This window comes from Panthera uncia, chromosome D2 (assembly GCF_023721935.1).
Source record: "Panthera uncia isolate 11264 chromosome D2, Puncia_PCG_1.0, whole genome shotgun sequence".
NCBI lineage: Eukaryota > Metazoa > Chordata > Mammalia > Carnivora > Felidae > Panthera > Panthera uncia.
The window spans coordinates 75,887,271-75,904,164 of record NC_064818.1 but is presented as its reverse complement, the minus strand read 5'-3'; the positions used below and the strand labels follow the sequence as shown (position 1 = coordinate 75,904,164).

At 50.8% G+C, this 16,894-nt stretch overlaps 1 protein-coding gene across 1 annotated transcript in view; it reads right to left on the bottom strand.

The window, feature by feature from the left end:
* The window catches only part of HTRA1 (HtrA serine peptidase 1), a gene marked incomplete at its 5' end in the record, with an annotated part of 51,637 nt that overhangs the window by 26,733 nt on the left and 8,010 nt on the right, over positions 1 to 16,894 (bottom strand). The window lies entirely within an intron of this gene.

Genomic DNA, 16,894 nt, shown 5'->3' with positions numbered 1-16,894 from the left:
TTAGGGAAACTGAGGCTCACAGACCTTAAATGACTTCTCCACAGACACTACATGTTTTTGTTTTTTTTTTTTTAACGTTTATTTGTTTTTGAGACAGAGAGAGACAGAGTATGAATGGGGGGAGGGTCAGAGAGAGGGAGACACAGAATCCGAAGCAGGCTCCAGGTTCTGAGCTGTCAACACAGAGACTGATGTGGGGCTCGAACTCATGGACCACGAGATCACGACCTGAGCCGAAGTCGGACGCTTAACCGACTGAGCCACCCAGGTGCCCCGACACTACATGTTCTTAATATAGAGTATAAATAATGGGGAAATATGGGCAAATCTACAACTTTTTCTTTTTTAAAAAAATGTTTAGCTTTGAGAGAGAGAGAGCATGCGCGAGCAGGGGGCAGGCAGGGAGAGCGGGAGACAGAGGATCCGAAGCAGGCTTCACCGCGACAGCAGACAGCCCGATGCGGGGCTCAAACTCAAGAACCGTGAGATCATGACCCGAGCCGACGTCCGACGCTCAACTGACTGAGCCACCCCGGCACCCCTACAACTTTTCTTCTTAATACCGGCCCCAGACATATCCGCCATCTCCCAGGTTTCCAGGTAGTGGCGGTTAATTGATTGGTCTGTCTCCCCAAGGGCTCTCAAGGGAGATATAAATAAGGGGACAGAAACATTCCTTCTGACCACAGAACCTGGCGACCATCACCCAGAGACAGCTGTAAACAAACGCATCTGGGCCTCCTCAGGCCAGCTTCCTGGGAAAGGCCAAAAGGAGGTTTAACGCCAAAAGGCCAGCAACCTCCAGGTCAGCATGGCGTTTCAGGGACCCTCTCAATCACAAGAGTCTTACCAGCAAGGATCCTTAATTCACTTCCTCTTTCTGACTTCCCAGAGTAGGCATGGGAGAATTTGGCTGCATCAGGGGTAAAAATGAACATGGGTTTTTCCAGGTCCTGTGAGAGCCAGCTGCTTTGTCACATAAACTAGACAAAGTGGCTCCAGGCACGGTGCATTCCAGAAAAACAACATGGGAGATCAGCGAGGACACAGGCCTGGGCACTTAGAAGGCCCAGGGCCCATCCCATCTTCTGGGTGGCCTTCATTTCCCCATCTGTGAAATGGGGCCGACTGCCTCTAGAATGAGCTGCAAAGTCCATCCAGCCCAGTTCCAACATTCTGTGATCTAATCCCCGTCTCTCCCTCTCACCCCAACGTGCTATGGCAAGATAAAGAACTTGTGGAATTTGAGGCCGGGCACAGGACTCTCCAAACTCTGCACATGAGTACTCAGAAAGGAGGAAAAGCGGGAGGACGGACCATAATGAAGAGCCCAACTGACAAGCCTTAACTGTGAAGCTTTGATGAGAAAACCACCAGTGCCCCCCCCGCCCGCCCCCCGCCATCACCAAGGGGACCCGCATCAGCGGGAAAATGAAATAGAGCAGAAACAATGATCATAAGGAACATCAACTGATTGTTCAAAGATGGGCAAAATGTGAAACCAGAGAAGAAGTGTTTGGCTTCTCGAAATGCTATTTCAGAACGAGGAATGGAAATGTCTCTAAGACCAGCATGGCTCAGGGTCAGAGTCCCGCTCCATGTCAAAGGCTGTGCATCAAACTAGAGGAGGCTGGCACGGCCCCCTGGTCGTTCCAAACCCTGGCTGGCTCACCTGCTCACATCTCAACTGCCAGCCAACTGTCTTCCTTCCAGAGGGGTCACCCGAGGTGGAGAATTCCCCGAGGTGGACCCCGGCTGGCTCTGCCACAATCTAGGTGATTTTAGACGGATGGAGGGCCGGGGCGTCCAGGCCACTAAGCCTGGGGAAAATGGCTAAGAGCCCAGGCTGTGGTCTCAGCAGAGTTGAGCTCTGCACAGCGCTCAGCACAGCAGTTACCTGCTGTGTGACCTTCGGTATGTCACCTCACTCCTCCAAGTCTCATCCCCCTTGTCCAGAAAATGGGGTTACAATAAACCTGCCTCGGTGCGGTTCTGAGGCCAAGTGTATGAGCTACTGTATATGAAGTGTTTGGCCGAGTCGCAGTGTCGAGTTTAAAAATAAAAATAAACAGTGCTGCTCTTTTTACGGTAAAGGTGCTCAGGAGACAGCTCTGGACAGGTGTGAACACCACACGCCTCGGCGGTACAGCAGAGAAGTTAAGGGGAGACGTGAGGGTGTCCACAGAACCAGGCTCCCCACCTCAGCGAATTTGTTCGGGTCCTGGAAATTCCTCCTCCCAGGGCCATCACGGCCACCGCTGCAGAGGCAGAGATCAAGGGCAAGTTGTGTGGCAGGCCAATGTTTCTGGCCTGGATGTTGACCTGTGCTCCCCAGCGTACAAGGCTAACCCGCACAAAGGGTAGCAAAAAGGATGATATATCGTGACCAGGCGGGGCTTGTTCCAGAAAGGATCGATAAGACTTAACATCAGAAAACTAATCAATGTGATACTAAGAAAACTCAAGCGAGTATCCCAATAGTTGCAAAAAGATGGGACAAAACTGAACGCCCACTCGTGACAAAAACACTCAGCAAACTAGAAAGAGAACTTCCTTGACCTGATAAAAGGGATTAATAAAAAAAACCTGAAACCAACATCATTCTCAATGGTGAAAGACTGCATGCTTTCTCTCTAAAACTGGGAGCAAGACAAGGCCATTCAGTCTTCCATTCAGTATTGTATTGATGTCCTAATTGGAACAGTCAAGCTAGAAAAAGAAATTAAAGGCATAGAGATTAGAAAGGAGAACCTAAAACTGCCACTATTTGAAGACGGCACGACAGTCCATATGGAAATTGCTTAAGAATCTGAAGTACACCTGCTGGAGTGAGTTTGTCAATGTCACAAGCAAACACAGGTCAATATACACAATCGTATTTCTATGTATTAACAATAAACTATCGGGGACACCTGGGTGGCTCAGTCGGTGAAGCGTCTGACTTTAGTTCAGGGCATGATATTGTGGTTCACGGGTTCGAGCCCTGCATCGGGCTCCATGCTGACAGCTCAGAGCCTAGAGCCGCTTCAGATTCTGTCTCTCTCTCTCTCTGCCCCTCCCCTGCCTCTGCTCTCTCTCGCTCGCTCTCTAAAAGAAATAAAACATTTTTTAAAAAAACAATAAACCATTGGGGTGCCTGGATGGCTCAGTCAGTTGAGTGTCTGACTTCAGCTCAGGTCATGAACATCTTTTTTAAGTTTTTTTTTTTAATTTTTCTAATGTTTGTTTATTCTTGAGACAGAGACAGAGCACGAATAGGGGAGGGGCAGAGAGAGAGGGAGACACAGAATCTGAAACAGGCTCCAGGCTCTGAGCTGTCAGCACAGAGCCCGATGCGGGGCTCGAACCCACGAACTGTGAGATCATGACCTGAGCCGAAGTCGGACGCTCAACCGACTGAGCCACCCAGGCGCCCCATGAACATCTTTTAAAAAAAACAATAAACTATTGGGGCGCCTGGATGGCTCAGTTAGCTGAGTGTCTGACTTTAGCTCAGGTCATGACCTCATGGCCTGTGAATTCAAGCCCTACGTAGGGCTCTGTGCTGATAGCTTGGAGCCTGGAGCCTGCTTCGGGTTCTGTGTCTCCCTCTCTCTCTGCCCCTCCCTCACTCATGTTCTCTCTCTCTCAAAAATAAATAAAAACATTAAAAAAATTTTAAAATACTGTTGGAAATTAAAATTTTTTAAATACCAATTATAGCATCAAAAATATTAAATACATAATAGGTAAATATTTCACTTTAAACTGAAAAACTATGAATAACTAGGATTAGAATAATGAGTCACAGCATTTTACAGGACAGGCCTTTCCATCTACCTAATAAATATTTATCATTACTAATGTTTAACACAACAAATGACCCATTAAGAGCAGCCAACATTTCCTATTATTCAATGAGTTTAAAACTGCCAGGATTTCATCCAAAGATAATAAATGATTTTTCTTTCCTCTGTATAAACTACTAGGAAAACACACAACTCCGTAAATGCTGCTTCCTTGAACCCCATCTTCCCCGGGGTTTTACAGATAATACTTACCTACTTTCAAAAACTTCTACACAGGGGGGAAGAGAGAGATACACACAGCCTGCTCAGTTTCATTAATTAGTATCAAAATTAGCGTAACAGACACTTCCATTATTAAGTGTTTGCTGAAAAGTGCCAGGCACTAGGTTAAGACTTTGACATACGTGATCACAGTGAAGAAAAATGTGTTGCAGTGAAAATGAAAAATCACAATGTGGGGGCTATGAACCAACAGGTAGACTTTTATCTATGCTCCTGTCCGAAGATTTAGCACCGAATTAGACATGTGCTTTAAAAACATCAAAGCGTGCGTGTGTTCCTATTTAAGGCAAGAATGTCTGGTAAAGATTAGATGTGGGGCAAGAGGAAAAGATCAAACTCGTATACTTCCCTCCTGCCAGCTCCTTAGTGCAGGCCAGAGGTTGTACAGGGTATGAAAGTATATGGGAGCAGAGAAACATGCCAGAGGAAAGACTAAATTAATAATAATCACAATAGGGCACCTGGGTGGTTTAGCCCGGTAAGCTGCAGACTCGATCTCAGCTCAGGGTATGAGCTGAGATCAAGCCTTGCATCGGGCTCTATGCTGATGGCACAGAGCCTGCTTGGGATTCTGTCTCTCCTCCTCTCTGCCCCTCACCTGTTTGTGCTTTCTCTCTCTCTCTCAAAATAAATAAACTTAAAATAATAATAATAATAATAACAATAAAGAATTCTATTCTCTCCATAGGAAACATTACAAACTCACTGTCATATGAAAGGTGATCCAAGACCCTATAATTTTGAACTTTTTCTTTCTTTTGTAAATTTTTTTAAATCTTTTAGAGCACACACGCACGCACAAGCTGAAGAGGGGCAGAGGGAGAGAGAGAACCCCAAGCAGACTCCGCGCTGTCGGCACAAAGCCCGACGTGGGGCTCGATCCCACAAACTGTGAGATCATGACCTGAGTTGAAATTAAGAATCAGATGCTTACCAGCTGAGCCATCCAAAGCACTCCTTGAATTCTTTTTCTCAAAGAGGTTCCCTGAATTGTCTATGTCTCAGGTCCCATACAACCTAGACCTGCCAGCGGGGAGGTGGGAGGACCAGCTCCTAACCAAGTAGCAGGCCTGAGTCCCACTCATTCCCCAGCTCCCTGGATTTCTGGAGCTCGTGACTGGCTCGCCGTGTAAGGCGAGGAGTGGGGGACCCTTGAGCTACATCTGCAGGATGTGCTGCCTCAGTCACCAGGACTCCCGGTCACCGTCCAGACACCATGGCTAGCAGGGGAGGCATCTGCTTTAGGAGGACCAATGGAGCCCTCCTGGCAGTCCCAGGAGAGCCCCGGGGCCGCCCCGGTGGGCAGCTGCCACCGCAGACCTGGCTCCAGGAATCCCAGCATGGATCCCAGATGCCCTGACCCTGTTCTCGCCTCCACGGTTTCCCAATCTGGCCTGGCAGCTCCGGGTCGCACCTACAGGGAATAGATGGGATGCCGGGCTGAGCTCCAGCCCCAGAAGATTCCTAGCAGCGTCAGCGACGCTGGGAAAGATCACAAGGCTCCCGTTAGTGCCGGGATGACTGCAGAGCCAGACTTGGCCTCAAATCCTGATGCTGCCCCTTCCAGCCGTGTTAACTTCCGGCAGTGGCTTTCTCTCTGTCCGAGCCTCAGTCTCCCGTTCTGCATCCTGAAGATAGTACCACCTCGTCCAGGTGGTGGGGAGTCCAAAGCGGGACAGTGCCCACAAAGCCTGCCCTCAAGGCCATTATCATCTCCCAGCTCTCAGCCTGCGTACCACCCAGGTGCATTTCGGGGCTCCCAAGCGCCTCCTCCCACACTCCTAAGACTTCTCAGAATCCCGTTTCTGCATTCTAATTCAGGCATGCCCGGCCCGTTTTCAGTGTCGCCCCCGAAATGACGGTTACCACCTGGGGGGTGTGAACTTCCGGCAGGACCCCCACGCTGGTCTGCATCTCCCGAGCACAGCTCCCCACCGCCCTGATTCCCCAACTCGCTCTCCCAGGACCCCTTGAGATATACCCTCCGCTGCTGCAAACTTCTCACCAGCCTCCGGGCCCACTACGCTCCACCCCACCGACCCCTGCACTCACCCTATTTTCCTTCCTGCCTGGAATCCTCATTCTCCTCCCATACAGCTGGGCCAGTCCCACCCAACCCGCAATATTGGCAATAAAATAATAACACCAATGAGAATAATACCAGTACCCATTTACTAAGCATCTACTACGTGCAAGCAGAATGCGAGGCACTCAACAAGCATTATCTGTAAATGTTCCTGCAAGCCTCTAAGGTGAATCCCATGCCCGGTCTCCGGAAAGATGGAAAAATGAAGGATGTGAGACGTAAGGCCGAGAAGCGAAGCATGTTGCTCACGTCCTGGGAGCTGGCAGGTGGCACGGGCGGGAAGCTTCCCCCTGTGCTCTGCTGCCGTAGCCTCCCTTCCAGGCGCCGGCCCCTTCCCTCGGCCTCCAGCCCCCTGCGGCCCCATGACTGTAGGAAAAGGCTTCCCACTTCGTGCCTGAGAGCTCAGGGCCAGAACTCGGGACTAACAATCCAGCCTTGGCCTCCAACAAGAACAATCGCGCCTTCCAGTTTCTCAAGAGAATCGAGAAGTAGAGCTAATTTGGAAAACAGAACACAGTGTATTCGAGGGAAAAGAAATGAATCCCCCTTTATTCACGGGGAACAGCATGTTCCCAAAATTCAAACCAGTTGCAAGAGGAGATTGATCAAATCATGGGCATTTTAATGCCCTGTCCTACATTCAGGACCGGAGAGGCGACGCGCAGGGCCCTGTGCAAAATGAAACTGCAGGGGCTCCTTGCTCCGGAATTATCGAGAAGTCCGAGACGGTGGCCACAGGGCGTTAACCCGGGTGTGGGGTCCGTCGGAGCACGGACTGCACAAGAGGCATGCCCATGACGCCGGGCCTGTCTGCATTTCATTTCATTTAATTTAAAACCCAAAGTGCAGAAGTACTGAGAGGCAGCACCTGCTGCCCAGGAGCTGATGGAGATACTGAGTCTGGCAGAGCCCAGGAGCCCACAGGCAGCCGTCAGGGGTGATGGGCGCTCCGTGTGCCGGGAGGCGGGCACTCCCGTTCCATGGTCCAACGTGCCGGGCACGCCTCACACGTGGGTGAGACAAGTACGCAACCACAGGCAAGGCCCTGGGGCTGAAGGTTCTTCAACTTTAAAATAAGGAGGCGCGGGGTCACTGGGTGGGGCTCAGTTGGTGAAGCATCCGTCTGTTGGTTTCGGCTCAGATCATGATCTCACACTTCGTGAGTTCGAGCCCAGCATCCGGCTGCGTACTGATGGTGCGGAGCCTGCTTGGGATTCTCTCTCCCTCTCTCTCTCTGCCCCTCCCCTGCTCTCTCTCTCTCTCTCAAAACTAAATAGAGTTTTAAAAAGATAATAAAATAAGGAGGCTCAACTGGGTGGCTTCCAAGGTCCCTCCCAGCTCCCGAGGAGAAAGGGAAGAAATCCCTTGTGATGTGTCACCTGATTGCTTCCACTTTAAGTGCCACCAAAGGTACCGGTCCTTTCAAGCCTACAAATCCCAGCACGGACCAGCTCCAACAATCGGCAGGACGCAGAGGAAAAGACAAAATGTGAAGAGAGACACTCAGCCAACAGGGCCAGAGTTGGCCAGAGCCTTCTCTGCCAAGGGACTGCGGGAGGGCAGGCGGGGATAGCTGGCCCTCCTCCGTTCGCCCCTGCTTCCCTCAAGCTTCCGGTCCAGCCTTTCTCTTCCTTCTGTCACACGGGCCTGGGCACAAGTGACAAAAGAAACGAAGTCCTTTCAAAGGCAAGGGCACAAAACGCACCATGCAGAGGTCGGAGATGAAGGCCAGAGGAAAGCCTGTTCCCGTGTTCACCTGAAGGGACACCCCGGGCCCCGGGCCAGGTGATGACCAGGAGAAGTAATCACCCCTGAGACAGCAGCTTGGACCCACCATGCTCTAGATTCAAGGCCAGCCCCAAAGCCTGGGGAAATGTACTCTGGCCACCAGCAGAGGCACTTCCAGCCAGGCTCCCACGGGCTCAGAAACCGTCAATCGGCCCCCAGTGGGGTGTCATGAAACGTTTCAATGGTCTTTAGGAATGGCTCAGTTGCTTGCGGGGTCTGGGACACACTCTCAGCTGTCATCAGCCACCCTCCCACAGCCCCAACGCTCGAACAGGAGCCCCCCACCCCAGATGAGTTCCAGCCTCTGGAGCCCCCTTCCTCCAAGTAGCAGCCACAATTCAGGCTGACGATCCAGGGACACCCCCAGAATGTATTGCCAGGGGGCTGCATGCTGAAGGCTGGCCTCTTTTTCACCTTTTGATGGTCCCAGGGGCACATCTGAACTTTGCTTCGTCCCTAGCACGGCTAGATGAAGAGTAACTACCAAGAGGCTACTTGCTGGGTAAATAAATCCGGGCTCAAATCCAGAGGGGACCTGCAGGAGGAAATTCCACTCCTGGCACATCACCTGCACATGCCCGGGGCCTGCTCTCCCACCTGCTCTGTCCCGCTCACAGTCTGGCACCTTCACAGAGAGGCCAAGTGGAGCCTGGACAGGGGGAGGTGGCGGGGGGGAAGTGCGGGGGGGTGGGTGGGTAGCACACGCAGTCAGGATCCAAAGCTTGTCCCACCGATGCTCCTCCTACTTCCCCAGCGCTGCACTGCCCTGCGCCCAAGGTCCCCGCACTTCTGATGGGGTGAGGACATCAATCTCAGACAAAACAAAGCAGAGAATGAGAGGGCTGCAGCCAAGGCCAACACATATGAGGGGCCTGCCATGGCCCGACGCTATGATGGCGGGGACACTGTGCTTTTGCTCAATGACGGGTCCCCCCGCCACCCTGCTTGCCACATCAGATCTTTTTTTTTTTTTTTTTTTTTTTTTTTTAAAGTGGGCTTCACCCAACGCGGGGCTTGAACTCATGACCCTGACTCATGACCCTGACATCAAGACCTGAGCTGAGATCAAGAGTCGGATGCCTCACCAACTGAGCCACCCAGGCGCCCCAACACATCAGGGTCTTTTGATGTCAGCATTGGAACTGGGCTCCACAACTCTGCCGAGTGCGGGCACCTGAAGCAGGAGCGGGCCACCTGTTCCCACTTGGGTAGGGGCGTGGAGACGGGACCAGGAAGCAGGCGGTTAACTAACCTGACACCGTGCAGCTGGGAGAGGTGCTGGTCCACATTCAGGGAGGGCAAGGGGGATGATTTTTCACTAAGAAAAGCTCTCTTTGTGAGGTTGCATGATGAATTCAAGAATGACTGTGAGAGGGGTGGGAGAGGCCAGACCAGCCAAGGGGTGGGGGGAGAAAGAGAAGCAGCAGGCTGCATTACAGGAGCCAGACGGCGGGCGGGCAGAGAAACAGAAGGAGGCTTCCTCGCCTTGCAGTGAACTTTCACTACTTTCTCCCTGAGGGTCAGCAGAGAATCAATTTAAAAAAAAATTTTTTTTTTAACGTTTATTTATTTTTGAGACAGAGAGAGACAGAGCACGAACGGGGGAGGGTCACAGAGAGGGAGACGCAGAATCTGAAACAGGCTCCAGGCTCTGAGCTGTCAGCACAGAGCCCGACGCGGGGCTCGAACTCACGGACCGCAAGATCGTGACCTGAGCCGAAGTCGGACGCTTAACAGACCAAGCCACCCAGGCGCCCCCAGAGAATCAATTTAAACAGGTTCCTAATGGGTAATGAGTCACGATGTGCAAAGGGAATGGGGCCTCCTGTTTGCAAGCGGCTTGCCTGGGAGGAGAAGAAGCATAACCCAGTGGAGGCAGCAAAGATGCCCCGAAAAACTCATTTTCTCCACGTTTTCAGTTTGAGCAACTGCGATCTGTCTGTCCCACTCCATTAAATTCCAAGTAAGCTTGTCAGGAACAGCTCCAACCCAGAGGCTGGCCCAGCGCTGGTCTGGGGTGTGGAGGCAGCAGAAACAGAAGCGAGACTTTGCACATTCCGGGAAACCAGACCCCCATTCTAATCAGTGCTGTGACTGCAAATTCCAGGACGCTGGGGGCCTGACGCAGAGGGGCCCCTGCACAACGAGGTTGCTCTGAACCTTGCAGAGAAAAATGCCCAGGAGGGAGACAGGTATCACTTGGCTGTGGCCACGGCAGCAGAGGCTGAGGTCTAAAATAAACTTGAAAATCCTGTGCATCATCAGGGCCACCGTCTGCAAATCTAAGGAAGAAGGAAACGGAAGACACAGTTCTGGAGTCAAACTTCTCAAGGCCAAAGGCCCTTGGACCCCTCCTTGTTAAAATAAACTGAATTCACGGGGCGCCTGGTTGGCTGGGCTTCTGACTTCGGCTCAGGGCATGATCTCACGGTTCGTGGGTTCGAGCCCCGCATCGGGCTCTCTGCTGTCAGTGCAGAGCCCGCTTCGGATCCTGTGTCCCCCCCCCCCCCCCCCCCCCCCCCCCCCGCCTCTCTATCCCTACCCTGGCCGATCCTGCACACTCTCCCTCTCTCTCTCTAAAATAAATTTAAAAACATTTTTAAAAGTCATAAAAAAATAATAATACACTGAATTCACAAGGAGCCAGGTATTATTACTATTTTTTTTTTAAGGTTGCATGATGCACTCCCATGCTCCCTGTCTTCTGCACAGAAATAAAGAAATGAAATTCAGGAGAGTCCCGGGTGACCTATTTCTCTCCTCATAATGAAGAAAGGAGGAAGAGGAGGCGGAGCCTGGGAGCCTGGCCTCAATTTCCAGCCCACACTGGCGCTTCCAAATGCTGGCAGCCCCCCTTTCCGGCGCAGTCTCCCAGACGGCCGAGGGTGGGAAAAGCTCGCCTGACGCCAGCCCTCAGACCGCGAAGGTGCCCCCCAGCCCCACGGGGCCCTGAGCACGGAGCCGCCTGCAGAGGCCGGGCAGCAGATGATGCAGGGGTAAGGCGAGGGGCGCGCACACTCTGACCCTGCCCCAGACAAGCCTGAGCCCGAGCCCGCCTCTCCCGACCGACAACGGGCTCTGGGGGTGGGGGGGCACCTGGCCAGTTGGCTGCAAACCCCTAAACGTGCCGTCAGTCACAAGGGCGGCTCGCTGTTGCAGCTTCAACTTTACTAGCAAAGAGGTGCCTTTTCCAGAACAACGTGTCTATGTTTTCATGGCGCCTGTCATTGATCATTACTTTTCAGTTTCATCGGCCAAAAAAAAAAAAAGCCCTTCCCTGCGCACCGCGGTGAATGCTCGGGTCTGGTCAGTATTGTGGCCTCTGACAGTCTTTCCCGACCTATTATTGTCCGTGCTGGGGGAAAAGGGTCCGATCCATTCCACGGCACGATTTCCCCCCCCCCCCCGAAGTCTCCTGAATGCCCAGCATGATGTGTCTTTTATTACCTTCAGGGAAACGGCTGACCGCTCAGTTCACAAAAACACTATTAATGTTCCTCTTGATAAGCATCTGGCTCTGGTCTTGACCTTCCCAGATTTGTCATTTGGGTTTTCTTCCTGCACCGACTGCTCCTACTTGTTATGTCTGGAGCGGCCAGGGCAGCTCTGCCTCCGTAAGCAGTGGGGCTGGGAGGCGACCGTGGAGTTGCTCAAGGGGCCCCCCCGGAACGCACCCCTCAGCGGTCATGGTTCCCCTCCCACGGCCCCCTGGTGGAGGAGGGTGGGCCTGGGAGCCAGGGGAAACCGGGAAGGCACAGGGAGGGATGTGACGGTGAACCAAGGCCCTCCATCCAGGAAGGGGACAGTTCCTCCCAGGAAGTACCCCATACCCATCTGTGATGAGCCCGATACAAGGAGGAGAAGGAGGGTAACTTGGGAAACCGAGACAGAAGCCACGGGGAATCTCTGGCTCAAGGAAGAAGTGAAAGGTGGGGCCTGAGACCCGAGACAAGCCACTTCCCCTCTCTGGGCCTCAGTTACCTCAGCAGTAAGATGATGAGGGGGTGGGCTAGACCATTTCCGACATCCTTTCCAGCTCCCAACAAAGTTATATGATCTAATAAATCTGAGAAGTGCATTTCCTGATCTCTTCCTGTCAGCATATAATTCCCATCCATATAGAATATTCCCGGTTTCCTTTAAGAGACAAAACAGATGAACATAGGGGAAAGGAAGGAAAATACTATAAAAACAGAGGGGGAGACAAACCCTAAGAGACCCAACAAACTGAGGGTTGCTGGAGGGGCTGTGGGAGGGGGGATGGGCTAAATGGGTCAGGGGCATTAAGGAATCTACTCCTGAAATCATTGTTGCACTATATGCTAACTAATTTGGATGTAAATTTTAAAAAATAGAATTAAAAAAAAACAAACAGAGGCAGGCAAACCATAAGAGACTCTTAAATACAGAGAACAAACTGAGGGCTGCTGGAGGGGTGTTGGGTGGGGGGATGGGCTAAATGGGGGATGGGCATTAAGGAGGGCACTTGGGATGAGCACTGGGTGTCATATGTAAGTCATGAATCACTGGGTTCTACTCCTGAAACCATCACTAACTACACTGTATGTTAAATAACTTGAATTTAAATAAATTAAAAAATACATATATTGCTGTTTTCAATGCTGACTTCCTGTGTCACGTGCTCTGGTTTCTTCCAATAGAACAAGCCAGGGCCACCTCAACAGTTCAGACTTTCAACGTGACTTTCCCGGCTGGGATTAGGACTCCCCGTCAGGGAGAATCGATACAATACAAAGTCTGGCCTTCCTATATCCACACAAGAGAGTCTGATGTGGCCATAGAATGGACTAAGGCACCGGCACATGCTACAATGTGAATGAGCCTTGAAAACATTATGCTAAGTGAAAGAAACCAGTCACCAAAAACCACATGGGGTGCAATTCCATTAGTAGGAGATGTCCAGAACAGGCAAATCCAGAGGGACAGAAAGCAGATTTAGTGGTTGCCTAGGACTGGGCAGAGGGAAAGTATGGAGTGTGTGCTGATGGGCACTGGGTTTCTTTTTTTTTTTTTCCTTACGTTTATTTAGTTTTGAGAGAGAGAGAGACGGCACGGAAGGGGCAGAGGGGGGGGGGGACAGAGAATCCAAAGCCGATTCCACACTGACAGCAGTGAGCCTGATGTGGGGGCTCGAACCCACGAACTGTGAGATCATGACCTGAGCCGAAGTCGGACGTTCAACCGACCGAGCCACCCAGGTGCCCCTGGGTACTGGGTTTCCTTTGGGAGTGATGAAAATGTTATAGAATTCAACCACGGTGATAACTGCACCCCTCTGAGAATATACAGAAACTGTGAACCACACACTTTAAAAGGGTGAATTTCATGGCATGCGAATTACGCCTCAATACAACTACAATAAAAAAGAAAAAAATGTCATTTGTACCTTTTTAACTCTTTTTTTTTTTTTTTTCAACGTTTTTTATTTATTTTTGGGACAGAGAGAGACAGAGCATGAACGGGGGAGGGGCAGAGAGAGAGGGAGACACAGAATCGGAAACAGGCTCCAGGCTCCGAGCCATCAGCCCAGAGCCTGACGCGGGGCTCGAACTCACGGACCGCGAGATCGTGACCTGGCTGAAGTCGGACGCTTAACCGACTGCGCCACCCAGGCGCCCCCCTTTTTAACTCTTTTAATGGGGTTACTAGAAAGGTGGATTTTATCTACGTGGCTCATGTCATATTTCTGTGTGTACAAAACGTTTGAATAAACATATTCTTCCCTTTGCAAAACAAACAAAAACATCCTGGCCTCCTCCTGCATCCTGGGCAGAACTGGATTATCTGGGAGGCTCAGTGCAGAGAGGCCTGGGCTGGGTGTCCAGGGACTCAAGTCCTCGGTCACAGCCTGGGTTGTGACCTCGGACCTTCACATGCCCTGGCTGGTCCTGGCTCCTCACTGAAAACAGTAGGGTCAGATAAGATGACCTAACAAACACAGGACCGCTTCCAGGTCAGACAGTCTGGGATCACAACTCTATCACTGGGTAAAAACCAAATTTTTGAAGTGTTCACTCTACCCCAAACATTGATTATCTCTTAAAAGCATCCACCTGAAAATAAAAATAACTTAAAGACCAGGGTGCCTGGGTGGCTCAGTCGGTTAAGCGTCCGACTTTGGCTCAGGTCATGATCTCACGGTTCGTGAGTTCGAGCCCCATATTGCGCTCTGTGCTGACAGCTCAGAGCCTGGACCCCGCTTTGGATTCTGTGTCTCCTTCTCTCTCTGCCCCTCCCCTGCTCATGCTCTATGTCACTCTCAAAAATAAATAAACATTATAAGTAAGTAAGTAAGTAAATAAATAAATAAATAAATAAATAAATAAATAACTGAAAGACCAACCAGGTGATGTATTCAGTGAACAGAATGACTCACTGGGCATCATCCTGTTCCATTTATCTTAAAGGTTTTCTTTTAGGGGAATTTCTTGTTGCCCGTCTCAACTTTCAGTGACTTAAGACGCTGCTAATTCTACAGCTGATGGCAACGAACACGGGTACAACCCTCTAGGAAGACAACTTGGCAATATACACCGAGGGGCATTAAAAAAGCCTTATTCCATCCAGTCGTCGCACTTCTTAATATCTGCCCTGGGAAATAGCCCTAGATACGAAAGTAACCAAGAGCATGAAAATGTTCATTTCAGTATCCCCTGCCACAGCAACCACAGCTCAGACAGACACAAAGCAGGGACTCGGTAACCAGACGCTGGTAATGCTCGGGACAGAAATGATGGAGATGCCAAACTGTGGCTCTTTTTGCCAGTTTTCTTTATTCGCGATGTAATGAGACTATATTTATAATTTTTAAAAACTGATACGGTAAAATGTGTCATCAAATGTATGAATTCATGTCCTGAGACGTCTACAGAGTCCAGTAAGAGAAATAAAAAGGAAAAAGAGCCTTGATGCTAAAAGAGGGAAAACTTGGTATAGTCATCTCAAAGAAAATCTAACCGCAGCTTAAAAGACAAGGAAGCATCTCAGCCCCGATTTATCTGGCGTGTCCACCATGATATTTGTACTGGTTTTTTTTTTTTCTTTCCCCTCAGCAAGAGCACTATAATTATAGTTCAGAGGCATTAATAATATGTGCTTAGAACTCTTGAGAGGAGAAATCAGTCATTACGTGCATGGCTTTGGGGTCATCTTCCAACTGAAAGAGATCATTCTTTTGGAGGGGAGATCATTTTTTTTGGGGGGGGGGCAGTTATCTTTAGCATCATTTTGGGAGACTAAGCCAAAGTACCCACTGCTTCTCAGCCTCATGGAAAAATCATGTGGATGGACCCTGTCTTCTCCCAAACACCCACTTGCTTCCAGCAGGAAGGTGTGGTTGACGTGGGAAGGGCCTCAGGATGGAGTCCACACTGGCTCCCCACGGATGAGCTGGGCAGCTCGTGAGTCATGTTCCCCTTAGGTGCCCGTTTCCCCATCTGTAAAGGGAAGGGTTGGCCTACGAGACCTGCAAGGCCCTTCCACACTCAGGCTGCACGCTCTGGGATTCGGTCCTCTCTACAAGGCACTCGGGGACTATGGCCAGCCCTCTGAAGGGAAGGAGTTGTTCTTGTCCACAAAACCCCAGAAAACATGAAAATGAGGTGCGGCCGTGGTCAGAGATGGGCTGTGGAAGCCCACAGTATTTTTCAGAGGACGAAGGACTGTCTGGCTGGCCAGTGATGGGCATTCCAAGGAAATGGCTGTGTCTGAGAACACCGCAGAACCACTCCCCCCCGCCAAACACACACACACACACACACACGAAGAAATCAGGGCACATGGGTCCTTTCTCGACGGTCTCCAATCCTTGCCCTTCCTCCTGTGCCTTCTGTGCTGTTATCAGACTTCTGGGTTTCTCCGGTGAGAGCTGAACCCATACTGGGATCTAGTTTTCAGAACCAAAAATGTCAAAAGTGTCATATCTTGGAATACGGATTCATATATTTGATGAATTTCTCCAGCAATTTCAAGCTGGAGAACCTCAATTCAGGCCACTTTTTGGCCAGCAGATGTCCGACAGAAACTCAGCCTGAGGAACTCAGAACGCACGCCACAGGCTCCCTGGAGGCACAGTGGAGATGGCAGTATGCTCGGTATAATTAATTCCCAATTCCTAGTGGTTTGAGCCAAAGTGTTCTTCCCTTAAGAGCTGATGGTAGTGGACTTGGCCTTTGGCTTCCCTGAAACAGAGCATCAGTGCTTACGAATAATTCAGTCGCCCTGGCCAAGGGCTATCGTGTCTCAGTGGGATGGGGGGACACGCCCAGAGGAGACCCATGTCCTAAACACACAGGAAGCATATTACTTTTTCCACCCTTCTGGCTCCACCGCTTGGTACTGGTTGTACCAGGAGCCCCGGAAGAGTCCGGAAGTGCCAATTCAGGGCCCTAACTCCTTGCAGGTGCAATGCTCCAGGACTCCCAGATGACCACACAGCTTCACAGCCACTCTCTCCTCTGACTCTCACAGTGTCCCTCTGAGGTCTCCTAGGCAGCATCGTTATCCCCATATTACAGATGAGGAAACTGAGGCTGCAGGGAGTTCGGAACTCCCCCCAAAAGGTCCAAGCAAGTACGAGAACCCAGGTCTCCTGACACCAGGAGGTCACAAAGGAGACGGCGGGTCAGGGCTTTGGAGCAGACTCAGGAGACTTTGCCACACCTGTGTCGCGAACTGACAGACCAAGCAGGCCAAAAATCAGTCAGGCCAGGGTTGACCTGAACAGCACTATCGGTCCACTAGACCTAGTTGGCATGTATAAAACACTGCATCCAACAACCACAGCAGAATATTCTGCTGTTTGCATGGAACACTCGCCAAGACAGGCCACATTCCAGACCAGAATACACACCCGACCAAACTTAAAAGAACAGAAATCATACCAAGTATGTTCTCAGACCACAGTGGAACTGAACTAGAAATCGAGAAC